Below are 12,183 nucleotides of genomic sequence, written 5' to 3'. Positions count from 1 at the left end.
AGAAGTTAGCACGAGCTAAATGTGACTAGCTGCACTGCTCCAAAACGTCCGTGGCATTAAAGTTCAAGGTTTTAAAACAACGAAGCCGCTGCAGTCGGGGTTTACAGTGTTGTAATAAGATTTTAGCAGTTTGTAAGTAGGGTCAACAGCACCGTTAACACTGTAAAGGCGGTATTAGCAAAATAGCTCGTGTATGCTAACGAGCCGAAAATACTTCGCGTGCACGCGCTTCCGGGAGCAGTCTGGGCCCAACAGGTTACACTTAGGATTAATGTGATTTATCTTTATAAATAACACAGTATCTTCAGTGTTCGTCCTCAGAAAACTGCCACATCGCATCAGTCACTGACTGTAGTCTATTTAATAGATTAAAGCTGTATAATCAGAGCGTGTTTTAAACATGACACACTCAGCCTTGATTCTGTCTTAAACACATTGACATCTCTCATCATTGTTAGACATTTTCAGACCTTTTTAAGACTTATACAGATCACTGCTCTCAGAGCTGGGTTATTTACACATTATAATGGTGACAACCTGAGCAGTAACAGACCAGTAACAAACCAGTAACAAAGCAAGAATCTGGTAAAAGGAAAGGACGTGTGTTTTAGGGTCAGGGGTCAGTGGTTTATCTGGTCAGAAGTCTTCAGATTAAATCCTCAAGCCCCTTGGTGAGTTCTGTGCTCGCTCGGGAAGCCTGCTGCATGTAGGTTTTTGCTGGTGTGGTTTAGCAGTGTTCAGAATACAAAGAACTTATTTTTGCAAGTTTATCATTGCTCTATTTCTGTGGTGGTGGAAGTGTTCATTAAGGATTTAATCCAAAGACATTTACCCACTGAACCTAAAGCATATACTCTGTCCTTTTTGACAGAAAAAAATCAGTATTATTTTATTTTGAACACAGCATTTTGTATTGTACATTTTCACAGCTATTTACAGAGAACATGAACATATTTGATGTAATGTTTAATGACTTCTTTTTAAAGGATTTGGAGTCAGAAAAGAGATGCCTTTAGTGGTTGTGACAGAATCATTATTGAGTGTTGTTTTTGATGCAAAGTTGTATTATTTTCTTTGGAGGAAAATTCAGTATTTTTATTTATAAAGAGAAATCACACAAATCTCAAGCGTAAGCCGTGTCCACACTGCTGCCTGGTGCACGTGACGGAGAGACAGATTCTGACAGGGAGTCTGTTTATTTCTCTGAGGTGGGCACTAAGGAATATGAGTGGAGATATACACGGAGCAGGTCAAATACATAACATTTAGTAACCATTTTTCTTGTCTTTTTGGCTACGTTCACACAGCAGGTAAAAGTCCAGATCTGATTATTTTTGTTCTGCTGTTCACACAGTCTGTATAATGTGACCCATATCTAACGTCAGTCTGAACAGATCACACTGCTGAACTGACCCGCACCACAAAGTACGAGGCTTCAGGCGCTGACCAAAAGGAAATGTCAGTCTGTTACATACAAAGCCGATATGAGTTTAATATGTCCATGATCCTTATTTATAGAGCTTCATAACGACATGAACAATGTAAAACTGATATAGAATGACTAAAAGAAGCTATTCTCTTGTTTGTTTTATAAAATTATAATTTACATGTGTTTTAAATTATCATTAATAAGAGACAGGGGCCTAGATTAAGGAGTTTCAGACATTTTTCATTTGCCAATATATTTTACAAAATGAAAATGCTTTGACCAGTCCGTGTCCATGTCCTAAACACCTCAAATTAAGACGAAAGTGCTTTGGACCGTAGTCCGAGATCATTCTCGTGTGACGTAATTTCACATGAATTCCGATCTGGCCGTTCAGACAGAGTCACATTGCCACAGATCCAATATGAATTGGATCTCGGTACCACATATGAAAGTGGCCCAAAGCTGATTTTAAATAGTCAGATTCAGTTCACACAGCCACAAAAACGACACATCTGTATCACACATGACGAAACAGATCGGATTTGGGCCACTTTTACCTGCTGTGTGAACGTAGCCAAAGCCATGCATACCACGTTTTTCAACTGCAGTGTTGACGTCATTTGTAATTTTGTACTTGGCAAATCAAGTTTATAAGTAATGTATGCAGACCTTTTTCAATACTTTGTTGGTGTCCTATGTAAAGTAAAGGAAGAGCTCATTTATTTTCTTATTAGAATTGTGAGGAATTTATTTTCTTCCTTTTCCACTCTTGCTCTACTTAAAAGTGTAGCTAAAGTAGTCTAAGCTGATCTTTGACATTCAGTTTTTGGAAAAGCTAATCGTTAACTGGACAAGGCACACATCTGCTTTTTGCTGGTCAGTTTAGTCAGCCAGCTAAAAGAGTGGTTGCTAAACATTTGTTGTAGGACATTCAAGCAACAGATTTATGCACACAGGTCTTATACAAAGCCTTCGAAATATGTAGCACTAGTGATACACCAAAGAATAATACTAGTCATACTAGGGGCCGAAACTAATAACCACAATAGAGTTGCTTAGCAGAATCAATTTTCAGAAATTATGCTGTTAAAGTGCAATATTAACATGTCAATAAAAGAAATAAAAGTTTGTGTTAGCCATGCTTAAATGCAGCTTGTCTTACTTGATTTACTAAAATATTTTATGTTGTAGGACTTGAATGCTCCTGAAGAATGGTTTGCAAGCAGTCAGGACTCATCAGAAGATAAGTGCTTCTGAATATTGCCCGTCCAGTGATGACTGTGACAGTGATCAAAGGATAACAAGTGAGTTCTCAGAAGATAAACAGTGTATGTTTTAAACAAATATCTTTTTGTTTCTTTACATGGTTGTCAGACTTCCATGAATGTTGCAGAATTATTAAATACTACATCAGAGTATTTAATCATATTTGGTTTAATATAGCCATCGTAATATTACAGACCAGTTATAATATGTGTTATGACAGAGTAAATGTTGTTTCACATGTTGACTGTATGGCCATATATAATAATCATACACATGATAAGATTTAAAATATCCTATGACAATCCATTAGAGCTTCACATAGTGCCAAACCACCCACTGCATCACTAGCTCTTCACAGGGGTCATCAGGTAGGCACCTCCTCTCATCAGTATTTCACGGAATTAAACCCACAACACCTCCAGAAGGCTCAACAGTGAAGTCTGGCGTCCCAAACACCCCCCCCCCCCTCCAAGCCAGCTTTACAGTCATTCCATACCCTTAACCATCAACAAACGTAAATCCACACTGGCCTCCCTGGTGACTAAGGCTGTACCTAGCCCCACTGGCACCGTTAATGCATGCTCAATGCCACAAATTCCATGTGATCTTTATGTGCTACATTACCAACTATCACAACAGCACCTCTACAGTGCATTTCCCCAACTAGTCTGTGTTCCACAACCACTGACTAGACCTTTCAGCTGTTTCTGATAACTCCTTCACAGCTACCCATATTTTCCGGCCCCTAATACCGAACTGCACAAGCAGGGATGTGGCAGACTTGCCTACAAATCCCCTAACACCTACCTCCACCGGTCTTGCATATGCCTGCCACCCGCGTTACCTCACCTCAGCCATCAAGTCTGCATACTTCAGCTTCTTCCTTTCAAATGCTTCATCAACTGCATTCTCAAACGGAACTGTTAACTCTATGAAATAAACTATCCGTTTACTTTCAGAGCACAGCACCATGTCTGGCCTCAGTGTAGTTAACGCAATACACTCTTGGACCTGCAGTTTTTTACCTACGTACACCAGTAATTTCCAATTTCGTGCTTCACCCCATCTACCGATATGGTATATGCTATAATGAAGTGGCTAGTGTCACAGTGTTTAAGTAGTGTGGCATGGTATGGGAGATGGGTACTAGAGTTACCACTCAAGTTTAGTTGAGGATTTTAAAATGTGCAAAGGTGAGTCGTGAGATCATTCTGTCAGGATCGAAAGATGCAGTGGTAAAAGTAGCAATGCCAGTCAAAACAGCAGGAAGGAAGTGAAATCCAAAAGTGGCTGTGCAGGTAGCCAGGAGCTCATCAGAGCTAAGGGATGTGATTGGCAAAGTGCAATGAGGAGGAGACCTGGCGGCTGAGGTGAGGGAACATAGGTGGCAGTCACATTTTAGACCGTTCAAGATGGGTGTTAGGGGATTTTTAGCCAAGTCTGCCACGTTATTATTAAGAGCAGTTGTGAATGAGTTATCAGAAACACCTTAAAGTTCTAGTCAGTGGTTGTGGATAAGGAGAACATAGACTGTACAGATGCTGTTGTGGTGGTTGGTGATGTAGCACATAAAGATCACTTGGAACTGGTGGCACTGAGCATGCATTAACAGTGCCAGTGGGGCTAGGTTCAGCCTTAGTCACCAGGGAGGCAAGTGTGGAGGTTTTGTGGGCTTAATTATGCAAAACATTGATGAGGGAGAGGTGCCTACCTGATGACCACTGTGAAGAGCTAGTGATGCTGTGGGTGTTTTGGGTACTCGTGATGGGATCGATGATTAATCGTAGATGTTAGCTGGTTGCTAATCAGATCATAAACGGCCACAGCACACTTATGGCGCTTTTCCACTGTGAGAACCTACACAACTCTACTCGACTCGGCAAGGCTCTTTTGATTTGCACTGGTCAAATCTGGTACCTGGTTACTGGAACTAGGTAGGTTTTCAGTCCCAGCTTCCTTGGGGTTCCAGTCATGCAAATACATGATGAGTTAACAGCGCCTAACTTTTCTGCTGCCGGTGTTGTGGATTTTGAAAAGCCAGTGATTCCTGTTAGAGACGGGGTTTTGCAACCTCACCGGGTCCATTTCACGGGGGAGCCCTGCCAGTGGAAAAGCACCCAGCTTTAAGCATGCCGAGCCGCGTAGAGTTGAGTCGATTAGAGCCGGACCCGTGCGGTGGAAAAGCGACATTAGGGTGTAACTCTAGGATTGGAACAATAGAAATTATGTGGCTGCCAGTAAGAAGAGAGTGGGGCGGGCCCTGTGTGAAATTCTAATGGATTGGCATAGGATATTTTACATCTCCTGTATGATTATAATATCAAAATATAAAGTTTCTTTAACAAGTATCTCATTGGCTGCTAGACCTGTCCATCAAAACCATGCATTTCCCCCCCTCCCCAATTCTCCTGGTGCTGTCTGAGTGTCCGTGCTAAAGTTAACGACTGATCTCACGTTTACTCACGTGAAATATTAGAGCAGTGGCTATAATTAATCACAATAATTATTAAAAAGATATGTGTTTTTAATTGGACAGTGACGATATCAGTGTTTCTTTCCAAATGTCTGACAATATTGATCACCTTGATCCTGTTTAAATTTCCAGAATACTGTCATATGACTACTCAGTGATATGTATTATCTCCACAGAGTAAATCTCCGATCAGTCTCAGATGAAGAGGCCATGGACTCCACTTCGAAGGACACCAGCCAAAAAAGAATGGGAATCATGGTCTTAAAGCTGAAAAAACTTGTTTATAACAAAACTGCACTAACCCTAGCTGACTACATGTGCTTTTTTATATTGTGTCTCCAGTTTATTTGAAAGTACTGCGCACTTTGTGTTATATTTTCACTAAGACATTGTGTAGCATGAGTTTTTATAGAAGTACTGCACACTGTCTTAGTAAGAATCCAACTCTAAGTGCACAGTACAGATTCAGAGTAAACTGGAGTCATGCAGCACAATGTCTTAGTGAAAATATAACTGTGTCCAAATGAACAGGAGACACAATCTAAAAATGCACATGTAGTCATCTAGGGTTTGGGCGGTTTTGTCGGCATCTTAACTTTTTCCCTCTTACTCACAATTGAGTTATAAACAAAATATTTTATGTTTAACATAATCTTCGAGTCAACTTTGACCCCAGTTTATATAAAAGAACTGTGCACTTTGTGTTATATTTGTAATTTATATCGTAGGTTGTCTTTCCTGTTTATAGAGGAGAACAATCATAGTCTCATTTAATTAAAGAAAAATAAATCAATTAATATGTCCTCAGTATTTTGTCACACAGGTCTGTGTTGGGTGTGAGAGTGAATTTACAGAAACAGACCCAGAGAGAGTCAGTGAGCTGTGGGGGATGGGTGAGTCAGAGCTGATTGGACGACTCCTACCGTATTTTAATATTGTGCCTGAGTGTCTTCTAATATCAAGCCAAAGACAAGACCCTGATACAGAGAGAGTATTTAATACAACTGTTCAATCCTGAAGTGTATTTAAAACTTTATATTAACTTTCATAAATATTAAGAAGAATTACATGTCTCACAAGCCTCTAAATAAAACGTCTGTTTAAAATAATAACAGCAGCAGCCGATTTTAAACTCCTTTTTTCACAAATATATTTTGTGAAATATTATTTTCTCTCCAAAATTAATATTCCATGAGAAACTATATATTTTTAGCCTGTGTTGGACCTGTGTAATGTTTCAGTATTTGTTTTTCTTGCTTTTAAATCCAAGTTCTGATTTTGAGCCAAGGTTCACTCCAAAATTTGAATCGTCCAATCAGAAAATTCCCTGCAGAGACCAGAGGGTGGTGTGTACAGGAGCTTCAGGACAGCACAGAATCTCAGAGAAAACACACACACACTGCTGCATGGGTAATGGACATTCATGTGAGGACTCAAATAGAAATTAGTGAAATTCACTCAGAGTGACATTTATGCACAGAGAATTACATTATAGAAGCTATTTTTTGTGAGGACCGGGCAAAAGGTCCTCACAACCAAAAATGTCCTCACAAGAAAGGTGGGATGTCAATATGTGGTCCTCACAGAGGGGGAAATACCAACACAGTCACTCACACACACACAGTCACTCACACACACACACACACCCAGTCACACACACACACACACACACACACTCACGCAGTCACTCACACACACACACACACACACTCACCCAGTCACACACACACACAAACACACACTCACCCAGTCACTCACACACACACACACACACACTCACCCAGTCACTCACACACACACACACTCACCCACACACACACACACACACACACACACACACACACACAGTCACTCACACACACTCACACACACACACACACACAGTCACTCACACACTCACACACACACACACACACACACACACACAGTCACTCACACACACACACACTCACCCAGTCACTCACACACACACACACTCACCCAGTTACTTACACACACAGACTCACCCAGTCACTCACACACACACACACTCATCCAATCACTCAAATACACACACTCACCCAGTCACTCACACACACACTCACCCTGTCACTCATTCTCACACACACAAACACACACACACACACACACACACACACACACACACACACCTGTGGACAGTTTTTGAAAAGCCAATCCATCTAAAAAGATGCGTTAACAGACTGCAGGGTGAAACCCACTCAGACACAGGGAGAACACCCCAAACCGAGGTGGCCCTGTAACCCCCGGACCCCGGAGCTGTGTGACAGCGACACCACCTGCCTGTGCTCTCAGAGATCTCACTCCTGTCTCAGCTGATTCTGATTTTCTGTGTTAATTTCATTTATGAACCTGTATTATTTAAAGCGCAGCTCCAATGTCCTGTGTCATTTAGTTCCGATTAAAGCTTCCTGTTAAGGGAGTCTTTCTTTGCCCCCGTTGCCCCCAGGCTGGCTCTGTAACACGTCCTAATACAACTTCCTGGTTAATAATTAACCATTCAGGGCTTAGACAAGGACGGATGGATGGTGCTGCGAGGCGAATTCCCCGGATTTTTAAGCTTTGCTGCATAATGAGAAGGTTAAGTAGTAAACAAAATCATTCTGGGTGCTTTGGTGAGAAACGTGTAATTCTAGAGGAACTTGCCGAGTTTGACCTCAACCGTGCTCTTGTGGCTGCCATCAGATCCTCACAGCAATGTTCCAACATCTAGTGAAAAGCCTTTTTTGTCGAGTAGAAGCTGTTACCGCAGCAACCGCAAACTGAACTAAAGTATCAATATCTTTAATTTCAGGTCAAATGCTGGATGAGCAGGTGTCTGGGGAACATCATGCAGTTGGCTCTGTGCTTTTACTACATACATCTATCATTCATCTATTGTCTGTAACCCTTATCCAGTTCAGGGTCGCGGTGGGTCCGGAGCCAACCCCGAATCACTGGGCGCAATGTGGGAACACGCCCTGGAGGGGGCGCCAGTCTTTACATACATTTAGATGTTCAGATAAACATTCAGCACAGCTTCATCTAGAATTATAGTAACATTAGACAATATAAAGCTTTTGATGAGACTTATGTCGGCCAATCAAGTCTTGACAGGACATTCATTCACCTTATTTTCAACGACAACAAAAGAGGCCCATCTTTGTTTACATTGTGTGTGTGTGATAGAACGTCAATCTATTACAATCACAGTGATAATAAACACACATTTTTATATGACTCTAAATTCATTCATTCATTATCTGTAACCCTTATCCAATTCAGGGTCGCAGAGGGTCCAGAGCCTACCTGGAATCATTGGGCGCAAGGCAGGAATACACCCTGGAGGGGGCGCCAGTCCTTCACAGGGCAACACAGACACACACACTTTTGAGTCGCCAATCCACCTACCAACGTGTGTTTTTGGACTGTGGGAGGAAACCTGGAGCACCCGGAGGAAACCCACGCGGACACGGGGAGAACACACCACACTCCTCACAGACAGTCACCCAGAGGAAACCGACACAGACACAGGGAGAACACACCAACTCCTCACAGACAGTCACCCGGAGCGGGAATCAAACCCACAACCTCCAGGTCCCTGGAGCTGTGTGACTGCGGCACTACCTGCTGCACCACCGTGCCGCCCTGACTCTAAATTCAATAAGTGTTAAAGACATAGTGCTGCAGTGACGTGGTGGATGAAAAAGAAAACACAGAAGTAGGGGGAGGAGACAGTGAAGCAAAAGAGCAAATAAGCCACCGTGGTTTTTTCCGCTGGAGGTACTTTATTTACCAGTTTCATAATTGTATTTTCACTTCCACCTTAACGCTAGAAGCACAGAGAGCTGCTGGTTTGATGCTGTGACAGACTCTGAGCCCTGCGCTGACACAACAACATCAACACGGCACTCTGAGTGAAGTCAGTCACAGCGCTCAAACAAACACCTTCTAGGGTTAAATGCGTCACTAGTCAAGCTTGATGTCATCTTCCTTATCGATTTTTACCCCTTCCACCTTAAATGTCCTTTTAGGATGCAGATGTTTGCTTGCTATTCTCAAATGTTCTTTTCAAACAAGGATTTCCACCTTAAATGTGTCAGTTATCCCTCTTTCTTCGTATGAAACACACAATCCATGACTTTTACACATTAAATAAAGCATTTTATTTCCCACTTTCTCCCCATTAATCCAGACAAATGCTTTTGTACTTTACAGAGAGCAGAAATCCTAACATAAACGTGGGAGAAACAAACTGATGGATGTGGGTGTGGCAGAATAATAAAGGCCAATCAAGTCTTGACAGGACGTCTATACATCAATCAAGACTTCATAGGGCGTCTGCAGGCCAATCCACTCTTGATAAAATGTCCATAGGTCAATCAAGTGTTGATTCACAGACCAATGAATATTTTATAGAACTTCCATAGACCAGTGAATCTAGACAGGATTTCCATTAAACAAGACTTCCATAGTGCAATCACATCTTTACATAACTTCCATAGGCCAATCAGCTCCTGACAGGACACTGACGGATCCTAGACCACTAAATGTCTATTTTTATTTGCTCTTGTAGGGGGAACTTAATGGAACAAGTCTCATGAGAAAGGAAACTCGGCGTTAAGAAGGAAGGAAGACTCAAATTACCCCGAGAGACTTGTGAAAAAATAAAAGCGTGAATTTCAAACAAGGAAAACTGAGGGCGAAGTGGGAGCTGATAAGTGTTCTCTGACGTCGGGTGAGAGGAAACGTTAAGGCCACACAGGTTGTGACCTGATGATGAAGTCTTTGGCTGGATCTCAAATAGCTCTCTACTGCACTTAAGAGGGCACTACACAGGTCATAAACTAATAGGAAGATGAAGTTAGACGTAGGGAGGGAGTCTGCAGTGTAAGGCTGAAAATAACTTGTTTGACTTTGGACAACAATTCCACTGTTTGGATGTTGAAGAAGCGTGTTTATGCTTCTGAACTACTTAGTGCACTACATAGGGAGCAGGGAGCCATTAGAGGTTCAGGAGAGAGAGAGAGAGAGAGAGAGACAAAGAGAGACAAAGAGTAAATGTCAGTGCTCCTGCAGACACTGTCTCACTGTTGCCATGTTTCTAACACCGCTGATGCTAATCTAGGAAACGTAATGAAGGCATAGCTCACAACATCCCGCCTGGATGATAATATTTACTCAACATCACATGCAATAGTGCAATAAGCCTGAGCAGCTTCGTTATGCGTTTCCTAATTGCATTACTGAGCGCTCCAGCTCTTATGTAAAAGTAAGGAACTGGTGTAAACAACATTTTGGTGATCAGGAAGAAATAAGGAAGTCCCAAATCTTTGGAACAAGATCAAGAATCACAAACTGATCTTTTGGATCGAGATAAAAGGCCCAGACCCCCTAATAGCCCCTTGCTCTGTGAGCTTTAGCAGAAGGGCCGCTACAACAAGGACGTGCTCTTATTGACCCCTCTCCGCCATGGCCCAAGGAACTGCCAAACATCTGCAGGCGAAATACGTTGTGTTTTCTACCTCTCGCAAACACAAACAAATCCGATCCGGGTGCTGGGGCGGGCGGCCCATGGTTTTGAGGACACCAGACAGCCTCAGCGGTGGGGAAAGCTTTCTCCTACAAAGCCCCTCAGCTCTGGAACAATCTTCCAGCTAGTGTTCGGGACGCAGACACAGTCACTATGTTTAAGTCTAGGCTCAAAACACACTTGTTCAGTTTAGCCTTTGGCAGCTAACCTCTGTCTAGTTTAAGGTTGTTGTTTCAGGAACTCATGGACATGGGGAATCAGGGTAAACGCGGATGATGTGCTCACAATTTCTCTTGTTTGGAGCAGAAGGATGTCTTTGCCTGAGCTCCTTCTGGTTTCCCTCCTCCCAGTCTGTTACACTCAGATCTGTCACTACACTGGTCACTAGTGACCAGACACTAATGAAAATATTCATAACTTTTTTTCTCTGCTGCACTCAACCAAACTAACTGCTTCCCTTTATTGTTTTCTGAGAAAATGGCAAACTGATGGAAGATTGTTTGCTGGATTCTCCTGCAGCCCAGACCACACCACACCACACCAGAACACACCACACCACACCACACCAGACCAGACCACACCACACCACACCAGACCACACCAGACCAGAACAGACCAGACCACACCAGAAAAGACCAGACCACACCACACCACACCAGACCAGACCACACCAGATCAGACCTCACCAGACCAGACCAGACCAGATCAGACCAGACTACACCAGACCACACCAGACCACACCAGACCACACTAGACCAGACCAGACCACACCAGACTACACCAGACCAAACCACACCAGACCAGACCAGACCACACCACACCACACCAGACCACACTAGACCAGACCAGACCACACCAGACTACACCAGACCATACCACACCACACCAGACCAGACCAGACCAGACCAGACCACACCAGACCAGACCAGACCACACCAGACCACCCCTGACCAGACCAGACCACACCACACCAGACCAGACCAGACCACACCAGACAATACCACACCACACCAGACCAGACCACACCAGACCAGACCAGACCAGACCAGATCAGACCAGACTACACCAGACCAGACCAGACCAGAAAAGACCACACTAGACCAGACCAGACCAGACCACGCCAGACCTGACCAGACCAGACCAGACCAAAACAGAGCACACCAGACCATACCAGAACATACCACACCACACCAGACCAGACCACACCACACCATACCAGACCAGACCAGACCAGACCAGACTACACAAGACCATACCACACCACACCACACCAGACCAGACCACACCACACCAGACCAGAACACACCAGACCATACCAGAACACACCGGACCAGACCAGACCACACCAGACCAGACCAGACCAGAACAGACCAGACCAGACCACACCAGACCACACCTGACCAGACCAGACCACACCACACCAGACTAGACCAGACCACACCAGACCATACCACACCACACCAGACCAGACCACACCAGACCAGA

At 43.4% G+C, this 12,183-nt stretch overlaps 1 long non-coding RNA gene across 1 annotated transcript in view; it reads left to right on the top strand.

Moving 5' to 3' along the window:
* The window catches only part of LOC136677458 (uncharacterized), a 6,330-nt gene extending 216 nt beyond the window's left edge, over window positions 1-6,114 (top strand). The window contains exons 2-3 of the long non-coding RNA XR_010796358.1: window positions 2,621-2,733; window positions 5,345-6,114. This is a non-coding gene — a long non-coding RNA (uncharacterized lncRNA). The remainder of the gene's footprint in view (window positions 1-2,620; window positions 2,734-5,344) is intronic.
* Window positions 6,115-12,183: the final 6,069 nt, after the last annotated feature.

The sequence above is a fragment of the Hoplias malabaricus genome, chromosome X2, assembly GCF_029633855.1.
Source record: "Hoplias malabaricus isolate fHopMal1 chromosome X2, fHopMal1.hap1, whole genome shotgun sequence".
NCBI lineage: Eukaryota > Metazoa > Chordata > Actinopteri > Characiformes > Erythrinidae > Hoplias > Hoplias malabaricus.
The sequence above is the reverse complement of the archived record's forward strand: the minus strand, read 5'-3'. Positions and strand labels throughout refer to the sequence as shown.